The 23,675-nt window shown below is 37.5% G+C and overlaps 1 protein-coding gene across 1 annotated transcript in view; it reads left to right on the top strand.

The window, feature by feature from the left end:
* The window catches only part of Men-b (NADP-dependent malic enzyme b, mitochondrial), a 1,138,140-nt gene that overhangs the window by 454,400 nt on the left and 660,065 nt on the right, over nt 1–23,675 (top strand). The window lies entirely within an intron of this gene.

The raw sequence follows: 23,675 nt of genomic DNA, 5'->3' as shown, positions 1-23,675 counted from the left end.
AACAGTATTTCAACAAAAATTAAAACTAATATAGTTTGCAATGTACTGCAGCATCAATTCTCATCGAAAGGAAAATAATATGTTTACAGTATCTATTTAAAACGGCGCTGTTAAATCTAAACATATTTAGACATAGGACTATTTTTTCTAAGTTTTGTACCGTCCTACACACCTGTTCAGAACAGTTTTTATAGTCCTTGTTTTAAAAAATAATTTTCCCAATTATTATTACTTTTATTGTTTTCATATATGGAGAAGATATTTAGAAACACACTGCAGAATATATTGTGTGTGTCGATTACTTCGCTCATCGCCGGCAACGATATTGTCGGGGCTTCCACCGACATTATCGGCGTACTTTGCACACGTCGCCGATAATGTCAGAGGAAGCCCCGACAATATCGTTGCCAGTACTGAGCGAAGTAAGCGACATACACACACAATATATTCTGCACTGTTTTTCTAAGAATCTTCTTCATATATGAAAACAATAAAAGTAATAATAATCTGAAAAGTATTTTTTAAAACAAGGACTACAAAAACCGTTCTGAACACGTGTGGAGGACGGTACAAAACTTGGAAAAAATAGGCCTAAACATATTTAGACATTGCCGTTTTAAATAGATTTCGTAAATATATTATTTTCATTCCGATGAGAATTAATGCTGCGGTACATTGCAAACTATATTAGTTTCAATTTTTGTTGAAACACTGTTACATATTATATGTATATTATTTTGTTTTCTATGCAATTAACACTAATGTCAAAGTAGATTAAATGATAAGATTCGAATTAGTAATTTTGTTTTACATTTCTCCATACATACCTGTCGTTTCTTTTTGTCCATGAACTCAAAATCCTGGGCAAGTCTTGCATAAAGTTCTCGCCATGCTTTTTGCTTTTCAATTCTGTCCTTGAAAGAGTCAGTTATCTTATCCCATATGCAAGGTATTCCACAAGCTCAATAAGGGTTAAAATATCGTATGGAAAAATTCTTGCCATCTCTAAAATTCTAAGCAAAACTAGAAAGGTAAGAATGCAATAATACACTACCTTATCATCCAGTCACCGTAGCTAAACTGCAGAACTCTATCAGGAGGTCGATCCCGTTACAAAGGGGAGAGGGAAAACTTGGATACATAGCTTTAGTCTGAGCGGACCCGGGTTCGATTCCCGATGGGGCACTTGGTCGAAAAAGTGTAAAACGCTTTTTCAGGCCAGCCACTGTGAATGGGGTTTTCCTGGGTTTTCCTCATTCACACCAATCAAATGCCGGGGTGGTACCTAACTTAGAGGTCCCAAGCCACTTCCTTCTCCAATCCTTTCTTCCTTTCCTTTCCCCAGATAGTGTGCTCACCGAGGGACGTCATCCCTCAAACGTGACGGGCTAAATGGCCTCAGTTGCCGACAGCTCAGAAATCTAATTCCTGAACCCCCCATAGCTTTGGTCTTTGTTTTCAATTGCCATACCACATTTTTTTTTAAAAAAAATGGGGGAGGGGATACTTTTAGAAGTGAGAGATAAGATCTGCAACAAGTGAAGCATGGAGTCACATCCCTGTTGTTGAGATCACAATTAAATGTCAAATGAGTCACTTGTCCTTGGGAGCTTTACAAGAAGTGTTTGATTGTGCTGGTAACCTTTCAAAATAATGATAATTCTACTTTAACTTGTTAACAAATATTCTATTCAATCATTGCTTATTGAGTGAGACCGGGAAAAGTAATCTGCACACAATTCTGATGAAAATAAAAGGAAGTAATAATAATCAGGATTTTTTCATATGCTTATGTTCACAGTGTATCAAGCTTTAAAAATTACACTTAAATTAACGTCGAGAATGTAATAACTTTAAATGCATTAGTAGATTAAAAAAGATACAATCAACGAGTGTGTGTGTGTGAGAGAGAGAGAGAGAACAAAAATAAAAAGGGAGCAGACACTAATCAAGGAAAATTGGTTATCTAAAATTCTAAATTTCCTATATTCTATTTGATAATAGCTATTTAGAGGGAAACCAGTACTCTTCACATTTCCCACATTTTATACTTTATTTAATATAAGAAATTGGCTACTCCAAAACAGACTGTAGGGGAAAGGTGCCGAATATCGCACCCATTTTATTTTTCGTACGTAGCGAAGCAGAAATAGTTGAAAATGAAAAGAGAACGAGGACAAGGCAAAGGATGGAGTGTTTGCCAACTCGTGTGATGCCTAGAATGGATTTCAATACATTACATACTTGTACATAACGTTTTAAACAAAAGTCTACGATTTTCCGAGTTGAAAACAAGTGTGCATAATATCGTACCCCGGTGCGATATTAAGAACACATTCTGTAAGGGCATAATGTGCAAGACTTTGTTGCCGAAAACAAGAACAAGAAGTTATAATGACGCACGTAATTAAACAGAGGCCTCTTACATGTTAATATGCTACAATTATTAAGGCCTCTTACATGTTAATATGCTACAACTATTAAGGCCTCTTACATGCTACAATAGAAAAAAAAATGTTTGGTATACATTCTAAAGCATACACCACATTCTTGTACAAATTATCTAGAAATGGAACATGGACATTGCAGAATAGCCTACATGTGTGCTACAAATTACAAATGAAACATCGAAATTGCATAGGCCTACAAACAAAGCTAGAAATATTTAATGAAATATGGAATGGATGCTTTGAAAAAACATTAGAAAAGATGTAGTTAAAGAAGAGGCGAAATAAAAAAAACAATGCTGCCAATGCGGTTCAGTGTTCACGCCAAATTCAATGTGAAAGTGATGATTCTAATGTTCCAAACACAAATCACATACAAACTGCTTGTAGTCGTCAGTACTCGTGCATAGCTCATGCCACCAAGAACTACACTGAATACAACGGATCCATTTTTCGCATCCCTTGTCACGTGAAAATGTTCCGTTACAATAAGGACATTCTCAGTCTTCATTTTCACTGTCTTCATCAGTTGACACTAAATGAAAAGACATATTCAAATCTTCATCACTGGTTATGCCAGGGCTTCTCTCCCGTGTTCTTTTCTTCCCCTTTTTTAACGTTTGTTTCCTCTCTGTCCTTTCCAATTCGCTTTGCTGCTTTCGTTTCATTTTGTTTGACTGTTCCTTTTTGAGATGCGCGTTGCAAATCTTCAGTGAGTTTATTTTTGTATGATGATCTTGTTAGAAAAGTAGCAGAACCACCTCGTCTTCCTCTAGACATACCAGGATTAGGCGCATGATGAGGCACTGGACTTACATCCGATGGTAAGACGAGCGACGATGCACTGGAGGTGCATCCATTTGAAGAATGCGAAGACTGGTTGAACGTATCGGTGTTTCCTAAATAACTGCCTTCAAAAGTCGTTGAAGAGTGAGCAGCAGGTGACTCAAGCAGGCCTAATGCTGTAGATGTCTTGGGGTCTTCTGTTGGTGATGTAGGCCTAAGTGTTCTCACGTGTGTGGAAGCCACAGTCCCTCCGTTTGCTGCTTCCTTGCTGACTTCTTCGTTTTCCTCAGCAATGTATTCATGCTCAGGAAATATACTGCGATCGCAGGGATACAGATCAGCCACTCGATATCCATTGGGAGCTACTTCAATTGTGGCAGCCTTTTTGTAAGCTTCTCCAAATAATGCTGTAACTTCGTAGTGGGTAACTGCTCTGTGTTTGTTATGTTTGAGCCATGTCCCTATTGGTTACGCATAATATGTCTTCAGTGGTTGCATAAAAGCTCTGTCGAGAGGTTGCAATTTGTGTGTCGTGCGTGGTGGCAAAGAACAAATGTGAACACCATTCTCGCGTGCCAATTGAAACAACCTAACATTGCGCGTATGTTAATAATGGCCATCCAGAATAAGAATAACTGGATTATCTTTGGAGGGTCTGACGTTCGTTAAGGGCTGCTCCTGGAACCATTTAAGGAAACCATCAATTTGTATCCAGCCTAAGCTGTGGCAATGAGCGATTGTGCCATAAGGGGCACCATCCAGAGGTTCCTGCTTCATATTCTTTCTAGGATATACAATAAGGGGTGGTACAAAATGCCCTGACGCACTCATGCATGAAACCACTGTGACTAGGGAACCACGTTCCGCGGACGAAACAATCAACTTGCCTTTTTCCTTTAAGAGCAATCACCTTTGTTGTTTTGTGCTGGACAATGGTAAGGCCTGTTTCGTCAACGTTGTAAATTTTTGTTGGGTCATGATGCACAATGTCAACCAGTGGTTCGTATATATCAAAAAATGCATTAACCTTTTCTTTAGTGAACCCCTTAAATCTAGCAAGACTTGTCGGTTGATGTTTTCGTAGAGTGAGCTTCGGATTGCGAGTCATAAAGCCACGAAACCATTTAGCACCAGCTGACTAATCGTTCTTCGGAAATGGATGCGGAATTGATTTCAGCGAGTTCAAAAGCTAAAAGTTTGATATCCTTGGCCGTTAAACCAAAAAACACAGATTCCATATCTACACAATACTTCACTAATTCACTTTCCAGATTGTACCCAAGAGTTGGTTTTCGCCCTAACCTAATGGAAACTAGCTTATCTATATCCTGTTCGGCACAACCCACACGGAACATGCCCTGTATAGCCTTATGTGACATCATTCCAAGGTGAAAAGTGCTATTCGTAATATCGCACCCGTGCGGTATTTGGAACATATGCAGGGTGCGATATTTGGCACAAGTGGGCATGCTAACATGACGCTTATTTCTACCAACACATTTGGTATCCACGTCGCAATATACACTTTACACTATAACTAGATAGTTACACATACCATTTATGTACTAATTATATGATTATATCTTACCTTTGACTGCAGAATATATCGTTGACGACAATCTTGCAAAATATTTTGGCCTTCACCAAAATTACAACAGCTCGTGCTTTTCTTCCACCTGCACACAGCGCGGCGAAACTCCGTCTACTGGAGTAGATACCTCAGCCGATTATAGTACACGTGTTAACACCAGAGTGCAGCACTCCCCGGCCGAAATCCAACGGGGTACGGAATTAGGAAGGGGTGTGATAATCGGCACTTCTCCCCTAAATAATAAAATTAATAATAATAATAATAATAATAATAATAATAATAATAATAATAATAATAATAATAATAATAATAATAATAATAATAAGTTGTTCCAAAGTTGTTTGTAGGACAAGATAATAATAATAATATACAATTGTAATAGAAAAAATGGAAACAACAAAATTCCAAAGACAAAAAAAGAAACAAGAATACACAGCGCCTTGTCACTCATTCTCTTCACCTAAACCACTGGCTGACCGACATTATCGGCCGCATGTGCATCCAATCATAAGAAAACATTGACCCCGACAAAGCCGATTCGGCGATGTCGCCGACAATATCGGGGGCTTGGCCGACAGTACCTCCGTGGCCGAGGTCAGAGGATCGGCCGATAATATCGGTGGCGTGTGCAAGCTACGATTTGAGTACATTGAAGTCGATTCCACCGCCGACATTATCGGCGCTTCCACCGATATTATCGTTGCCGTGTGCAAACACACTTAAATGGGGTAGAACGAAGCCAGTGAAAATAACCTCCGTGTATAACATTTGTTTGGCAATCTACAGACGTTATCTCCGAGATGAAGGCGATTCTGGCGTTCTTAGGCATCGCACAATCTAATCTCACTCATTCCTGTTTAGTGCATGGCACCAACTTCCATATTGTAAAGAATGTATCGTCCCACTGATCATTCGGCATATTAATAGAATGCCGAAATACTCACATCAGACCTCAGAAAGCGTTTAAGACCAGACTTTTCCTCGAGGTTTCAGTGAAGCAAGATCTAGTGTATCGCGTTTTGACAAGTATGCTTTTTTAAGATTTTCTTTCTTTTCTTTTTTCCTTTTCTTGTTAACGCCTTCTTTCATCACTTTCTACTTTCTTTTGCAAGGTACGTCTTGCGACCTTGCTGGTATAAGATTTAAATATTAGTGATAAAATTAAATATTGCTCAATTTAATAATTGTGTTTATTTATAAGGTAGGTATCCAGGCCTGGAGTATATTAGTTTATAGGTATATATCTATTCATATATTTATTATCAGTAGTGTGAGGAAATATTTATTCAATTTATCTATTATATAAAAGAGAACGCACAAATCCTTTGTTAGCTCATCACGCTAATACGGCTGAACCAATTTCTTTCATTTTTGGGGGGTTATTAGGATTTGGACCCTAGATGGTTTTTATCATATCACTTTAATTTTTAATTACCAGTGTCTTGAGATAATTGACCATTCAAGTGTGCATAACGTACAAATCCTTTGTTAGTTCATCATAGGTATAAAAATAAACGTATTTATATGCAACCCGCATGACCGTGTCACTCGGCGGGTTAACATAAATGACAGGCGATATAATGTTAACATTTACTGCAAGCATATTTCACGGGTATTAAACACATGAGATATGGAGTTGTGCATTTAAATTTTCATTTCAACCCAGCGAAGCGGGTAATATATGCTAGTGTTATATATTTATGTATATATATTAGAGCAGTATTGCCCCATTACTTAAGAATTAAGCGTATTATTATTTACAGTTTAGCTAGTGCTAACGTTGATTTTCCATGCTAACTTTCTTTTAGAAGCCTGTCGAGGAGGCTAGCAGTGAAATCAATTGTATTCAGTCTCCCTTGCTGGGAATTTTCCATTCGTGTAGTTCAGGGGCGGATCCAGGACCGACTTCTGGGGAGGCGGTGGACTGTCATAATGCAACTTTTAAGGGCTCCAAACTCTAGGATGGATTTTATTTACATATATAAAGTAAAAAAGTCTCCTCTTCTAGGGGGGGCGATTGCCCCCCCTGAATCCGCCCCTGGTCTAGTTGGAGCTAAAATCATGCAAAAGAACTTTTTTAGCTATTTTTTAGCAGGCCAAAATATATAAAAAGGCTGCCTCCCCATCTTCGTGGCTGTGTGTTATAAGGAATCCTGAGTGTAGGATCTTCGCCAGCCAGTCCGCTGCACTGGAAGCGAATAGTGCAGTTTGGAGAGAGACCCCTCTAGATAGTTACTGTATGTAGTCAGATTAGATATTCTACTACAATACAGCTGTCTGCTAAAGCAGTTGGGCTTTGGCCGTGAGATAGGTTAAACAAATGATAGGGAGTTAGGAATAAGTTGTTATTTTAGATGTTTGATCCTACGCCTATAACAGAGGCTACTTGGATTACTATTGATTGATTAGAATGGAAGTATTTAAGCTTCTTAAGGGTCTATGGCGGAGGTGAGTGACGCTCGTATAGACTCGAGGTATTGGTTCGGTCCTAGAGGTGGAGGAACATTTAATATAAATCCAAATGCGTTTGGGTTCGACCCCTTGTATATGTAATTATAGCATACTAGCAGCGTTCACCCCGCTTCGCTGCGGTCACCCCGGAACGCAATAAACTTTGTTACTTAGATAATTTTTACTTTTTCGCTTTCAAATTGCAGTAAATGTTAACATTATAGCGCCTGTCATTTATGTTAACCCGCCGAGTGACACGGTCATGCGGGTTGCATATAAATACGTTTATTTTTATACCTATGATGAACTAACAAAGGATTTGTACGTTATGGACACTTGAATGGTCAATTATCTCAAGACACTGGTAATTAAAAATTAAAGTGATATGATAAAAACCATCTAGGGTCCAAATCCTAATAACCCCCCAAAAATGAAAGAAATTGGTTCAGCCATATTAGCGTGATGAGCTAACAAAGGATTTGTGCGTTCTCTTTTATATAATAGATTTAGGTGCTGTAAATGATTAGAGATTTTCTCACTGCAACTTTCATTTAAGAAAGTGTAAGATCGAGTAATTTACCAAATTCCTTTTTCCTTGAGTGTAAGGAAATTTAGTCAGAGCCATGAGTAAAGGCTGACAACCTATCCCTAATACCAACCTATCCTATATAAATATATATACTTAAGCTAGATAGATTCTTTTTGTGGACTTAACTTGGAGTCCCAGAGACAGGGTTAGGCCAGACAGTGACCTGTGAGTCAAGGTCCAGTCTTTAAAAAGCAAGGAGTACGGTCCAGGAGTAACTGAATACTGTTAAACCGTATTTTCCACAGATCCCTACTATAATAGAGAGAAATTTGATGATTAATGAATTAGGATATCTAGAGGTTAGATTGAAATACTTCCTTTCTCCATTAGTTATTGGGGAAGGGTAAGAAGGAAGCTTGAGTGCATATAGGGCGGCATGGCGTCCTGAGTGAAAGTTATTACCCTACCTATTAATTAGAGTATTTCTTTTGTAAATAAACTATTAATCTCCTATTTAATTTCTCAATCTTTCATTTAATATTCTTTGAAATGAGCCAAAAATCCTAGACGTAACGAGTAGGTACTTATGAAAGGACGTATATAGGAAGATATAAATATTTATAGAGCTGGTAGTTATCACGAATTATACGAAATTAATATTCGTACTTGGAAGAAAAATAAGATAAGAGCGAAGATAAGATTTTAAGATATAAGAAGATATAGATACGATTTTTTTCCTCTTCCAAAAGTGGGGGCCCGTCCGAGATAGAAATTAAATAAAACAGTAAGAGGAAAATGGAGAACGTAATTGATTTAGACTTGTTAAAATCCGCTTTAGGGATAGGTTGGGATGTTGATCTAGGAATAGACGAAATCGTAGAGGAAATACGTAAGCTTAGAGAGGGGAATGAAGAAAACAATGAGCACGGAAATTGTAAATGTAGTAGTTCGGAGGAAATAAAACTTCCGTTATCGAAGTTCTCAGGACAAGTATCTGAGAATCCATTTAATTTCCTCGATGAATTGTTTGATTTTGCCAAGAGGAAAAAAATACAATAAATAAACTGCTAGAGAGTTATTCCAAATGCCTTAACTTCTGACGCCCGTAAATGGTTTAATTTCAAGTCGAAATTTACAGATTTTACTGCATTCAGGCATAGTCTACTGCAGGAATATTTTTGCTTTAATTATGAAAGCGAAAAAGCTCAATTGGGGAGACGAATTCAGAGACCGGACGAATCGTTCTCAAGATTTATTAGAGAAATGGCATTGCTTTTCTCTCGTATGAAAAATCCAATCGAGGAAGTAGAACAGATAGCTAAGATTGTAAGCAAAGCGCACCCTAAGTATAAACAATTTCTTCATGAAAGGAAATTTGCGAACTTAAGGGAGTTGGAAGAATACGCCTTGAAAATTCAAGCGTATTTGTTAGGTGATTATAATTATGCTAAGCAGCATAGAGCAGGGAAGGAAGAAACTATCCAAATGGCTGTAGTGAATAGTAGAGAGATAGGCACTGAGTCAGTCCCCCCGATTAGGCAGCAAGCATTGAATCCAGCATATTTTAGCAGGCAAACAAATGCAAAGGGAGAAAGTAAGCAAGAGGGAAGAAGTAAAGCTGAAATAAAATGTCATGCATGTCGAGGATTTGGGCACAAACGCTATGCTTGCCCCCGCGAGAAAAAGGTTGAGAACCACGTTAAAAGGGAAAATATTGCAGTTACGGTCACTAGATTTCCTAGAAAATTTGCTAGAGGGAAGGATGCACCTCCTTATTTTTGGGGGGGATTTTACGAACAGATTAAAGACTTACTTGGACACTGGATCGTTTATTTCATTAATTGATATTAAGACCGCAAAAATGGATAGAGAAAGGAGCAAAGTCGGAGAAAGTAGATGAAAAGATTTTGTTAGCTACAGGTGAAGCAAACTGTGGTCTTGTGGTTATGACAACTTTCTTCATAAAAAGGATAAGAATAATTCTATGCTCTTTCTCACGCTTCTATCGAATTATTGCTTGGTGCTGATTTTCTCGCAGAATCAAACATAGTTCTTTACCTTGCAAAAAATTCATGGTGCTTTAGCGATGAGTCGTATCTTACGAGATTTGTATGTCCAGAGGATGGAGGGAGAACTTCAAAAAGTTTGTCAAGGTTAAGAACATCATTGAGGGATAACAGTACTCTGTAAAATTGGTAGCAGTAAATCTGCAGTTACGAAAAATGAGGGAAACGATGGTGCGTCAGGAAAAAGAAAGATTTTTTTATTGCATTGAAAGCAACAAAGGAATCTCAAGGGTGGAGAACAGAGCCACTAATAAAAGCGACAATATTAAAGAGAGAGGTATTCTTGTTCTGCGACTGGCAGCCTACTCAGTTTTGTTGACGAAAACGAAGCAAATTTGTGGAGAAAGAGGGGGCCAAGTTTAAGAAATACCCATTGTATATAAGTCTAGCGAGTGGGTCAACGTCTTCCTTAGAAAGTGTGCTGGTAGAAGTTCAATTATACGGCCATAAAATTAGGCAACGTTTCCACGTAGTTTCTTCTCTTCTGAAACCCATAATAGCGGGGAGAGACTGCCTGGCGAGAGCCAAGATTGTTTTGTTTACATTGCTCCGAAGATGGTGTATTGAGAGCGGAGGGATGGAAGTATGCGAGTATGACAAACCTCATAAAAGTAGAGGGGAGGGAATTGTCCCTTGTGCGGCCATTGAGAATGCTCCCAGCCAGCTTATAGAAAAGATGTTAAACAATGTTAGTTTAGACCCACAGAGGAAAAATGAGAAATAATTTGGAAAAATATAAGAACGTTTTTTCAGACACACCAGGAGTTACACATTTAATGAAACATCATATAAATATTAAGAACCCCAAACCCTTTTCCTGTCGGCTTAGACCTATGTCTATAGAGAAAAGACAGATTATGGAGAAAGTGTTAGATTAAATGGAAAAAGATAGAATTATAAAAAGGCAAGTACTCCGTACGTAAGTTAACCGATTTTGCCTAAGAAAAAGGATGGTAGTTTTAAGGTCATATTAGAAAGTAGAACAGTAAACGAATTAACGAAGAAGGAAAAAGTAGGTTTGTCAAGTATAATGGAAGCACTAACTCACTTAGGGAAGATGAATTTCTATGCATGTTTTGACTTATCTTACGCTTTCGCTCAGATAGATGAAGAAAGTCGACCGTATGCAGGTTTTATAACTCAATTGGGCACGTATTAGTTCATCAGAGGGGTGTATGGAATATGTAATTACCCATTTGCTTTAGCCAGGTTAATGCAAATGGTTTTAAAGGAACTATATTATACTAAAGTCATCTCATTCTATGGGGATATAGTGGTGGGCGGTCAAACACTTGATGAGTTAATTGAAACTCTTGGTGAAATGTTAAAGAGAATTAGAGACGCAGGTCTTACCCTTAACCCGGATAAGGCAGTTCTTTTTACGCAGAAAGTAGAATTTCTGGGATATTCTATTACTCCCGCTACAATAACATGCACCCCACAGAAATTAAAGATGGCACAGCAAATTACTAGGCCGAAGAATGTAAATAGCTTCAAGCGATCTTGGGGTTTTTCCATTTTTTTTCACTTTCGGATACCAAATATGGCTGATAGTTTCACCGCTTACAGATTTGTTGAAGCGAGATGCAAAATTTAAATGGGAAGAAAAGCACGAGAAAGCGTTATTGCAACTAAAGGAGGAATTAGCCAAAGATCCTGAATTACTTCTACCGAAGTTAGATGATCCGTTCTACTTATATGTGGACGGAAGCTCGGTGGCTGCTGGGTACACCCTCTGCCAAAAGGATGAAAAGGGCCGTTTAGCAGTAGTAACGTATGGATCTAAAAAGTTATCTCATACTCAGAGTAAATATAGTTCTACGTATCTAGAACTTTTATTCATTGTTATTACACTTGAGAAGTTCAAATTATATTTGATTCATGCTCCTGTCATTTATGTGTATACAGATCATAGACCGATCTTATCACTGATAAAATCTATGAAAGTTCCAGCGCTTGTTCAGAGGTGGTTAACAAGAATAATGAGATTTCCAGTTGTGCTGAGATTTCAGCAAGGGAAGACAAATCCCGTAGATTTTCTGTCTCGTCTCGAAAACTCGCACACCGAAGGACCAGAGTATGAGGAAAACAACGAGGCTAATGAGTTATTACCGTTAGAAGCTGAGAATGATTCTGGTTTTCTAAAGATAGAGAGATGCGAAGGAAAAGTAGTAGACGTTCAGGAGCTACCACTGTCTGAGGTTTTACTCATTGATCATAATTGTTTTACGGAAGTAAAACTATTAAAGAAACAAATAAGAAGAGAAGAAAGAACTTAATCGTGAGCAAAGTTAGAGAATTTTCTCTAGAAGAAAAGGGAGAATTGCTAATTGAATTTCTGAATTGCCTTACTGCATGTTAGTTGAAGAAGAGGAAGAAAAAATTATGCAGACTTCTAGCAAATTAGAGATTTAGATCAACTTAGAGAACATCAGAATGGAGATACTTTTATTTCGAAATTCATTGCTTTCTTAAAAGGAGATAAGGTGTCAGTTTCAAGTAAGCTGAGACAAAATTTAAGAGACTGAAGAGAAATTCTTTTATAGACAAGAATGGAACTCTGAAAAGGAGATTGAGAGTAAATGATGAAATTAGGGATGTGGTTTGGATCCCAAACTCATTAAGGGCAAATCTCTGTGTGTTAGCTCGTATAATTAAAGAATCAGGTCATCCTTCGTGGATAGAAACACTAAAAAGTTGCGGGAAGCTTACCACTGGCCAAACATGCGTGACGATGTACGGAAATTTTGCAGAGTGTGTTCCCTGTAATTTATACAAGGAAAATACTAAGTATGGGTTTATGGAATCTTCATTGCCTGTTAGGGCTAACCAGATATTGTATGTCGATAATTTTGGATCGTTAGTGCCGAGTAAAATAGGAGGATATAGATATGGATTAGTCCTTGTTGATGGATTTTCAAGATTGGTGAATATTTATCCTGTCAGAAGACTATCTGCAAAGACGATGGTAGACTGTCTTTTAACTTTTTCTCGGAGTTTGGGCCATACTCCGACATTTGTAGTGACAATCACTCAATCTTCTCAGGGAAATTATGGAGAGAAACAATGAGTCTGCTTAAGACAAGATGCCATTTTATTAGCGCTTATAGGCCAAAAGGAAATAAAAGCGAGAAAATGATAACAGATATAAAGACAATACTCGGCATATATGCAAACAAGCATGAAAATTGGGCGAGAGATATTAAGCTTATTGACTTTGCTATAAATTCCAGAGTTTGTTCGGCTACGGGATATAGCCCAGCATTTCTATTTTTTGGAAGTTCTTTTAAACACCCGTTATATGAGACTCAAGAAAAGAAAGATGTCGTCCAAGGGGAGCCAGTTTATTGTTAATATGTTCGAGAAATCCAACTGAGAATGGAAACTGCATAGAAACGCGCGAATGAGGTACAGAGACGAAAACATGCTGCCAGAAAACAGATTTAAAATAGACCAACGACCGAATCCATTCGAACCCGGTCACATGGTATGGTGGAGGATAATCCGGCTTTCTGCACCCACTAATAAAGTAAGTGCAGGACTCTTGCCGAGATACAGCGGGCCTTGGAGGATAGAGGAACAGTTAGCTACAAATACTTACATAATTCGGAACCAAGTCACTGGTAGAACAGTCAAGACAAATGCTGATATGATCAAACCAGTTTTTATTGCCCCAGAATTTTGTAGGAAGGTCCGTGAACTAAAGCCAGAGTTTGCCAAAACATTATTTCCAGACGAATGAGAAAGTAAAGTTGGAGGAAAAATAAAACATCCCACAGACGTAGTAATTTAAGCTCAAATTTCTTTGTGCTGTTATTTTTTCTCTTAGTGAAGTTTAACTAGTTTAGGGAACAAGCCTGGCCAAGATCACAGTTTCTCGTCTCGTCGCTTACAGTAAACATCATTGTTAGTGGACTCAAAGCTTCGAAAAAAATGTCTGACGGATTTAAGAAACCAAAACATAGTGTGTACGTTGCTGCACGTCCTAAAGCAGATGCAAGTTTTGAACTCGAATTATTGTCCTGTAGACGCTCCGCGAAACAATAAGCGTCATTTGCGTTTTTCGAATTTAAATAGCAGTAATAGTAAGAAAATTCGAGTAGCTGACCTAGGTTATACTCTGAAGGACATTAGAGTCCTTCAATTTCAAGAATCGGTGTAGAAGTATAATAGGCAGTTGTTCACGCAAAAGGACTCCAACCTTGGTGGACCGAGTTTGAAGAATACTTCCAGTAATCCAGTTACTGATGGCATTGATGGTTGTTGCTTGGATTTAATCACCGATGGTGAGGGATTAGATAACCTTTCCTTAACACCAGGTAAGGACTTAGTCGTATCAGGTTCTGTAGATGGAGTTGAGTAGGCAAAAAGGAAATTGGACTTCCAGTGAATAGCAAACTACAAGTCGGTGGTGGATTTAAATAGATAAATAGTGGAAGTTTGAGTGAACAAGTGAAGTGAATTTAAATATTGAATTAATTCGAGATTAATAATTTTGCTTATGTTTTTAAAAGACGATTCCGAGACTAAGTTTTGAAGGGAAATTCTCCCTTAAAAATTAAGTCGATACGAATTAAGTAAATTTTGTTGGTTTTTGTTTTTGTGATAGTGAATTTAAACAAATTGTGTTGTGATACAAATTTTGAAAAATGAGACTGTTCCGGATTATAAACATAATATTCAAAGATTCAGGTGAGGAATAATATTATTTTTTTCCTTTTTTTTGTGATGGGGTTATATGCAAGGTACGTCTTGCGACCTTGCTGGTATAAGATTTAAATATTAGTGATAAAATTAAATATTGCTCAATTTAATAATTGTGTTTATTTATAAGATAGATATCCAGGCCTGGAGTATATTAATTAATAGGTATATATCTATTCATATATTTATTATCAATAGTGTAAGGAAATATTTATTCAATTTGTTTATATTTCTATATATATATATATATATATATATATATATATATATATATATATATATATATATATATAAGAGCAATATTCCCCCATTACTTAAGAATTAATCATATTATTTACAGTTTAGCTAGTGCTAACGTTGATTTTCCATGCAAACTTTCTTTTTAGAAACCTGTCGAGGAAGCTAGCAGTGAAATCAATTGTATTCAGTCTCCCTTGCTGGGAATTTTCCATTCGTGTAGTTGGTGCTAAAAATCATTCAAAAGAACTTTTTTAGCTATTTTTTAGCAGGCCAAAATATATAAAAAGGCTGCCTCCCCATCTTCGTGGCTGTGCGATATAAGGAATCCTGAGTGTAGGATCTTCGCCAGCCAGCGAATAGTGCAGTTTGGAGAGAGACCCCTCTAGATAGTTACTGTATGTAGTCAGATTAGATATTCTACTACAATACAGCTGTCCGCTAAAGCAGTTGGGCTTTGGCCGTGAGATAGGTTAAACAAATGATAGGGAGTTAGGAATAAGTTGTTATTTTAGATGTTTTATCCTACGCCTATAACAGAGGCTACTTGGATTACTATTGATTGATTAGAATGGAAGTATTTAAGCTTCTTAATGGTCTATGGCGGAGGTGAGTGACGCTCGTATAGACTCGAGGTATTGGTTCGGTCCTAGAGGTGGAGGAACATTTAATATAAATCCAAATGCGTTCGGGTTCGACCCCTTGTATATGTAATTATAGCATATTTAGGTGCTGTAAATGATTAGAGATTTTCTCACTGCAACTTTCATTTAAGAAAGTGTAAGATCGAGTAATTTACCAAATTCCTTTTTCCTTGAGTGTAAGGAAATTTAGTCAGAGCCATGAGTAAAGGCTGACAACCTATCCCTAATACCAACCTATCCTTTATAAATATATATACTTAAGCTAGATAGATTCTTTTTGTGGACTTAACTTGGAGTCCCAGAGACAGGGTTAGGCCAGACAGTGACCTGTGAGTCAAGGTCCAGTCTTTAAAAAGCAAGGAGTACGGTCCAGGAGTAACTGAATACTGTTAAACCGTATTTTCCACAGATCCCTACTATAATAGAGAGAAATTTGATGATTAATGAATTAGGATATCTAGAGGTTAGATTGAAATACTTCATTTCTCCATTAGTTATTGGGGAAGGGTAAGAAGGAAGCTTGAGTGCATATAGGGCGGCATGGCGTCCTGAGTGAAAGTTATTACCCTACCTATTAATTAGAGTATTTCTTTTGTAAATAAACTATTAATCTCCTATTTAATTTCTCAATCTTTCATTTAATATTCTTTGAAATGAGCCAAAAATCCTAGACGTAACGAGTAGGTACTTATGAAAGGACGTATATAGGAAGATATAAATATTTGTAGAGCTGATAGTTATCACGAATTTACGAAATTAATATTCATACTTGGAAGAAAAAATAAGACAAGGAGCGAAGATAAGATTATAAGATATAAGAAGATATAGATATGATTTTTTTCCTCTTCCACTTTTCTTTAATGGTTTTCCATTTAGTTCAGTTAATTGTGGATATGCATCTAGTATAGATAATCAAATTCGTCAAAATAGGTCAAAATGACCATTGGTAAATGAAACGTAGCTTACGACTCACGCTGTTAGAAATACATTGGTGGAAAATTAAAGTGGAACCAAGATCATGACATGTTTTGCAGTCTGTCTCAGAATCATGTGAATTTTTCCATTTGATTGAAACAATTAACCAAGTAGTTATCACTAGTGCTTCTTCCGTCATAACATATGTTAAAATTACGGATTTATCGATGGAAATTGCCGACTATTTGTTGCGTGGAAAACTGGCTCCCTATGGAACTATTTATGCAGTAGAACCTGAAAATGACGGTTATTTTCACTTTCTTGTTGATAGTGGTGTTCGGATCGGCAAGATGACCCTTCAAATCATATACACTCAAAATTGCTTGTTTCCGGTTTTCGAGTGTCTATAACATACCGTCGCGGACAAAAGCCTACCTGTGATCGATGCCCAGCAGCAGACCACTTAATCCTTGTGACTTATACTCTATAAAGGATGCAGCCTTTTCTTAGAATCAGTCACAGATTATCACTATTAATCATGATCTGCTTCCACGAACACCAGTCTACCAGTCAGGGCACCCTACTTTGCTACAGCATTACAAGAAGAAACCTTGTCAGTGACATCACCTGTGACATCTTGGGGTGACTACAGTGCACCGAAAGATTTTCTTCGTTTAGTGACTTCAGTATCTGGCAAAACTGCGTCTGTGACTAACGAAAATGAGGCCATCTTAGATGTGCCTACACAGGATGGCGCAATCTCGAAATTCTCTACCGTGGTTAATGTGCTATCTGCTGAAGACCGCGAATCAACAACATGTACAAGAACATGTGCATCCCGTCGAAAATATTAGTGACAATGCCCCTAACTAGTGATGTTGAATTAGGCTAGGAAGTTGATGTAGAATTAGTACAACCATCCGTGTCCCCAGTCTAAAAGGAAGTAAAACCCGTATGTCCGGTGATGGCCATACCCAAAGTGTACTCATTTTCCCGACAAACTCTTTAAAACCGACGAATGCGTGATTCTAGTACTGAAAGCATTGAAGAATATTAAATATAGCATCTATCCAGAATACTGGTTTTTATATATAAATCTTCCGGCGGTTGTCATAGTGCAATGGTTGTAGTATAATTTTCTTATTCGTGATTTGAGCAGTGAATACCTTTAGATGTTTTGTTTTTCTCACCAACTGGGCACGATTGGAACCTACTAACCATTTCTCACAGCTTAACGTTAAGTCTTTAGTTATAAGACGCATGGTGGAGTCTTTCGTGTTTTCCAAAATTCACGTAGAATTCAGGGGCGGTCTGAAATCGCTGGGGGTCTTCGGCTGCAGCAGACTGTGAGGACCCCCGTTTTAAAAAATGCTCACATGCGTATACTACTGACTTCTGTTATTATTGACTCATTTAAGTAAAGTTACGTACCACATTGTTTTATAGGGATTTTATTTTAATAGCAAAGATCTACAGTAGGCTTACATTTTCTAATTACATAAATTCTACCATAACATTCTTTAAAAACAAATTTTCATTACCAATGATATAAGGTAAATTATATCAATTATTTATTTATATATATATACAGTATAATTGAATATATAAGTGAAGAAGTATCCTCCTACCTAGGTCAGGTCTATAGGCCTAACGCCTAAATGCTTCATTAAACTAATAACTTCCCCATTGACAATTCGCCGGCTGCCCACTTAGCGGCAACGTGTCTGCTGCCGCCAAAATGTCGCACGCGAGTTGGTCAGCGATTTGTGGTTTTTACGACCTCAAATCGGTACGCAGGCAGCCGGATAAATAAATGCCTGGATCTCAAGGACAAGGTTTCGGAGGAAGCAAATTGAAGTACCTCTAAATATTACCGTTTTTCTGTAATCAAACTGAAAAAATAATCAAAAAATTGCTTTGTAGGAACAGTAGTGTGCATGAGATACAGTTATCACGAGTCGGATAACTGTATCTCATGCACACTACTGTTCTTACAAAACAATTCTTCGATTATTTTTTCAGATTGATTACAGAAAAATGATCAAATTAGCGGTACTTTAATTTGGTTTATGAGGCCCCTTAACACACAGCAACACATGTTACGCTAACTATAGTCATTGAAAGAAACCAGTGAAGGGACACAATATAACATTACTTTATTCGTCGTCTTCCCCACCAGAGGCCACATACACATCATGTTCTTGTTATTTTCGCTTAACCAGCAACTTGGAACAGTTGCCAGACTATTGTTCACTTGGAAAAGCACTACAGTATATTAATGCCCTCACAAAACGGCTTCTCCCAGTTGTACGTACAAACTCTCTTTGTAAACGTTTGAAGGAGTCAACCTACACTTCATCACCATGTAACAAATAAAGAACGTGAACCGAAGATACAGGCAGAGCGACCAGACGATGATTTCTCCAATCAGGCTCTTTAGCGGCAAAGCTGTTATCATCGCTGGCGGGTCGCCACGCGAAATAGCTGCAAAATTGCATCGCGGACACTTTAGCGAAACAGCTGCTATCGACGCTGGCGGACCGCCCGCGGGAAAGAGCTACAAAAAGGCATAAGCGGGCAACGCCCACATCCCGCCTCGACACCGCGTGTGTTGGCGGCCTGGCCGCTGAACTAGGGGAGACCTTAGGTTGACAAAACCAGAGCACCACACAATATGACGTCACTAAATGTGATAGTAAGTTGAGCAGTGTTTGCAACTGATTTGATGTCAACTTATTGATTTTATAATAGAATAACAGACCGGTAAAGAAACTGTCAAAAAATGATTATCTATTAATGAAATAATATACTTAAAGTGATATTTGTATACTTGTATGAAAACATAGTATCTCCACACGCGAAACTTGATGATGTACTCCGCGAAAGATTTGTTGCCACCAAAAATTTGGAGATCCACAATATATAATTGATATAAAAATTAATGATAGGCCTACATGATATTAGTATGTGACAGGTCCGTATCCAGAGGGGCGGGCCCTCTCTAATTTTTTACTGGTCCCCTAAAATTTTCACGGTAGGCTTGCAAGTGAACTATAATATGATGATTAACTATAATACGTTTCGATCGGGACCCTCAAACTTCTATCGGGCTCCCCCTACATTTTTGGGCTGGCTACCGGCTTGGTATGTGATAAGTGACAGGACCGTAACTTGAGAAGGGAGGGGGCAACTGCTTTCCCAGGGAAGCTCTCCGCCGTTCGAAGGGGCCCATTTTAAGACATACGATATGAACATGAAATTATAAACGAAGCATCGAACAGGTCCACTATATTATATAAACAAAACAACATACAAAAGGTAAATAAAACAAAAATGAGTCGTGGGCCTATTTCAGTAAAAATAAGTCTAGGTATACTATTAGGGGCCCTAGAAATAATGTTTATTCGTATAGCTTTGATATTTGTCAATATTGTCCCCTTAATTCAGTTCTCATGTATGGAACGGGCCCAGAGGTATACTAACGACCCCGCAGACCTTGCCGTGCGGAGGGTCCACAGGCTCTGGGGGCCCATAAAGAGTAAGAGGAAGATGGAAATAGGAAGCCCAAGAATTAAATACAACTTTTTCTAGGAGCACCAAATACGCTTATTAATGCTTATCCCCTTCCCAAGAAAAAATCTAAGTCACGGCGCTGGATAAGTGGATGCAGGTATAGAATACATAAACACAAAAACTGTAATTTTATGATTAAAATGAATGACTGCGTGTGAAAAAGGACTGTACTACTAATTTTTAAAAATTATATAACGTTTATTGTGCGTAGAAAACGATGGTGCTGTCCTATTTTATGAGTTTGAATTTGCAAAATTTACGAAAGAAATATGTAATATATTTCTCGGGTTCTCTAGGATTACGGGGGACCAAAACTTAGTAAAAAAAAAAAAAAAAAAAAAAAACTGAATGTTTATAGGTGAAATGAGTTCAAGTTGCGGAAAGATAATTGATATTGATATGTGAGTAATTTGTAAACTGAGTAGACTGGAAATGCCATGTGCGGAATGGAAAATTTTGCAATTACTATTTGCTATTAATTATAATGGACGAATACAGAGTGCATTGCGGCGCTCTAACCCGACTTCGCTTGCTATACTGATTTCTGTAGTAAGCAAGAGGATTTCGTATATTTGTACAACATACCGCTGTCCGGAGAACGGATTTTTCTCAGTGTGCAGTTCATAAGAATACAATTATGTGGGTGCTGAACCTGGTGGCGGAAGTGGAAACCTGGTTAAAGTCGATCAAGAAAAATTGGTAGAGAAATCGAAAATGGAACTTGGAGCGACTAAGAAATATCGACGATGATGTGAAAGAAGAAATTGAAGAAAAATTCTGTGCAATGGGCGATGCAGTTGGCAATATAGAGAATAGTTGGGGAAAAGCTTAACAGATTCTACTTGACACACTCCACAATAACATTGGCAGGAGGGAAAGAGCACCGAGGAAACCATGGATAAGTGAAACAATGCTTAAGAAGATGGAGGAACGCAGAAGGGCGAAAAACACGGACATCAAGGAATACAGAAGGCTGAATAATGAATTGAGAAGAGAGACGGACAAAGCCAAAGAAAAGTGCATGGAACAGATATGTGAAGAAATAATGGAACTTCAACGGCGCGGTAGATATGATCTGATGTATCAGAAAGCACAAGAATTAGGAGGGAAAGCTAACAAAAGTATACGAACGTTTGGCATCGAATATCAATGAGGTAATATAAGCACTGACCATCAAAGAATCTTTAAAATTTGGGAGGAATACATAAAAGATCTGTATGATCAGAAGAACCGCCCCAAAGATATTGCGATCGAAGCAAAGGAAGAGGTGGATGATGATGTTGAAAAGTGAAGTAGTACAAGCAATGAAAGACATGCGAAGGAGAAAGGCCACTGGAGAAGCCGACATTCCAATAGATTTGCTCAAGGGTTTAGGAGACAACGCAATGAAAGTACTGACTTCACTTATTAAGAAGATCTATCTGAGTGGAGAGTGGCCAAAGGATGTTACAATGATTGCATTGCCTACCCAGGTGAAAAAAACAGGTACCTGTACATGCTATGTATTACAGGCGCCTGTAATGCTTTGGAATTGGAACACTGTTTACCACATGTACATTGTATGTACAAAGTTGCAAAACATGTGTTTAACAGGTGTTGAACAGATGTAGAACACAGAAAAGAGAAATCCATATTCTAATGTGCATCGCATGCTAATCGATTAACATGAACTGTATAGTACATGTTCATACCACATGAACATGAACTGACACTGACACCTGTACATGCAAGGTACATATTCGATGCACATTCTAATGTACATGTCGCATGTACATATCAGTTCCTGACGTACAAAAACTCCTCTGTACAGATCCAATGTACATACAATGTACAGATGCAGTGCATACATATAAAAACATACAGCGTATGTCTCATGTACATTACATGTATAGAGAAGGAAATGTTGCTGTGTACATGGAATGTAAACGTTCATGACGAACGGATTGATACCTGTACTTGCTTTACGAGGCATAGCCGTGTGCGTGCTGGACAGCAATATTACTGTTCATATATAATGACCAGTAACAGTAATATCCTGCATGCAGAGGGGAATGTTCCGTACAGTAAGTAAATGTATCAGTCCCTTCGTCATGAACGTTTACATTGCATGTACACAGCAACATTTCCTCCCTTTTTATGACTTGTCAGTCGAAATCATGATCGTGCTGAAATGTGAAATATGTTATACAGTACAAATTTAGGATATTTGTAGAACTTGCTCTATAGGGTCATTTTACTTTATATTGTATGTTGTTGATTATATAAAATTTAATTAGAATACTATTTGCTTTTAGGTGTTGGCATATACAAAAATGACAATGAGGACTTTAAAACTACTTCAGTTTTATTGATTTATTATTATTATTATTTTTTAAGATACAACTTTCAACTTAAAATTTCAACATAAACTTTTATAGCTGCTATTAATACATCGGTCAAGTACTAAAGGAGATTAAAGGAGGTCCCGCAATGAATTACAGTATTGAAGGAAAAAATCAAAATAAAATTATTTTCTTTATCAATGTTTCATGTACTATTTCAAATAATCGTTCTATGTACCCTTTGAATCACTACAAGATAATTATGAAATATAAACCAATATTTAATTATTGTTACTTACTTCAAAGAAATGCCTAAATGATGGGTTGCAAGAAAGATATTAACTGGTACTTACATCCGCATTTATTCATCACATAACTGATAACACAAGTACTTACCCTGTCTCTGTAAGGCTTCAAGGGAGAAAGTCGATATTAGGAGGTATTAAAACAAATCAAATGATATAACTAACATGTAATTTAAATTTTAATGTCCAATGGATGTGCTCTATAGGTTAAAGAAAATGAACGACAAATGAATGAAAAATGTGGAATGAGAGTGTACGAGGAAATGGAAGAACTCGGGCAATACACACGAAACCATGTTGTTCACGATCACATCGGAGGCTATCAAACTAGGGACTTCACGCACCAGAGGTTAGTGACCTAGCCACATTGCGCCCTTAATTCTTAGAATTCAGAAAACAAACTGAATCACAACATACTGTTTCGATGTGACTCTTTAAAACCACTCGCTCTCTAGGGTAGCCTTAAGACCTTACTGATGGCAGGATAACTTTTGACATCTGACCTAGAATCGAACTAAGTAGGATTCAAAAATTTTGATAGGTGAGGCTACTCCTTGTATGATTATTTTCGGTAAATACGCACTTGTTATCTTTATGTCTGTTCGATTCATCGACAGGTGATAAATGATAGAATGCCAACATTGCAGTTTAACGATACACTATTGTTAGTGCCCACCCATTCGAAGAGTACCATCAACCTGACAATATTTCTGAATATTACTTGAGTAATCTCTGATTGACCACAACATTATGTTAATCAACTACACCATCGGTCAACCAGATATAACGGATTTAAGCCTAGGTATGCCACTATTAATTATGCATCGTGTCATCGCCTTAAGAAAATATTACTATTAAGATTAGGGGAAGTTAATTATTAATTTTGTGGAGTTTCATATTACAATGTGCCAGATAAGTAAACGTAAATAAATATGCGTGACACTTATTAAATATGGGTGTATATGTACGAGGGGCATTCAATAAGTAAAGAGACAAAGTCTATATTTTTAACACTAATCAATTTTTTTTTTTTTTTTTTTTTTTTTTGTTTCAGGGGTGTTATGCTCTGATCTGCTGTTTCGTAATTTTATGTCAACATAACTTCA

This window comes from Thermobia domestica, chromosome 10, assembly GCF_964235325.1.
Source record: "Thermobia domestica chromosome 10, izTheDome1.hap1.1, whole genome shotgun sequence".
Taxonomy (NCBI): domain Eukaryota; kingdom Metazoa; phylum Arthropoda; class Insecta; order Zygentoma; family Lepismatidae; genus Thermobia; species Thermobia domestica.
Note: the sequence above shows the minus strand (reverse complement) of the source record. Positions and strands in the feature narration are given on the sequence as shown.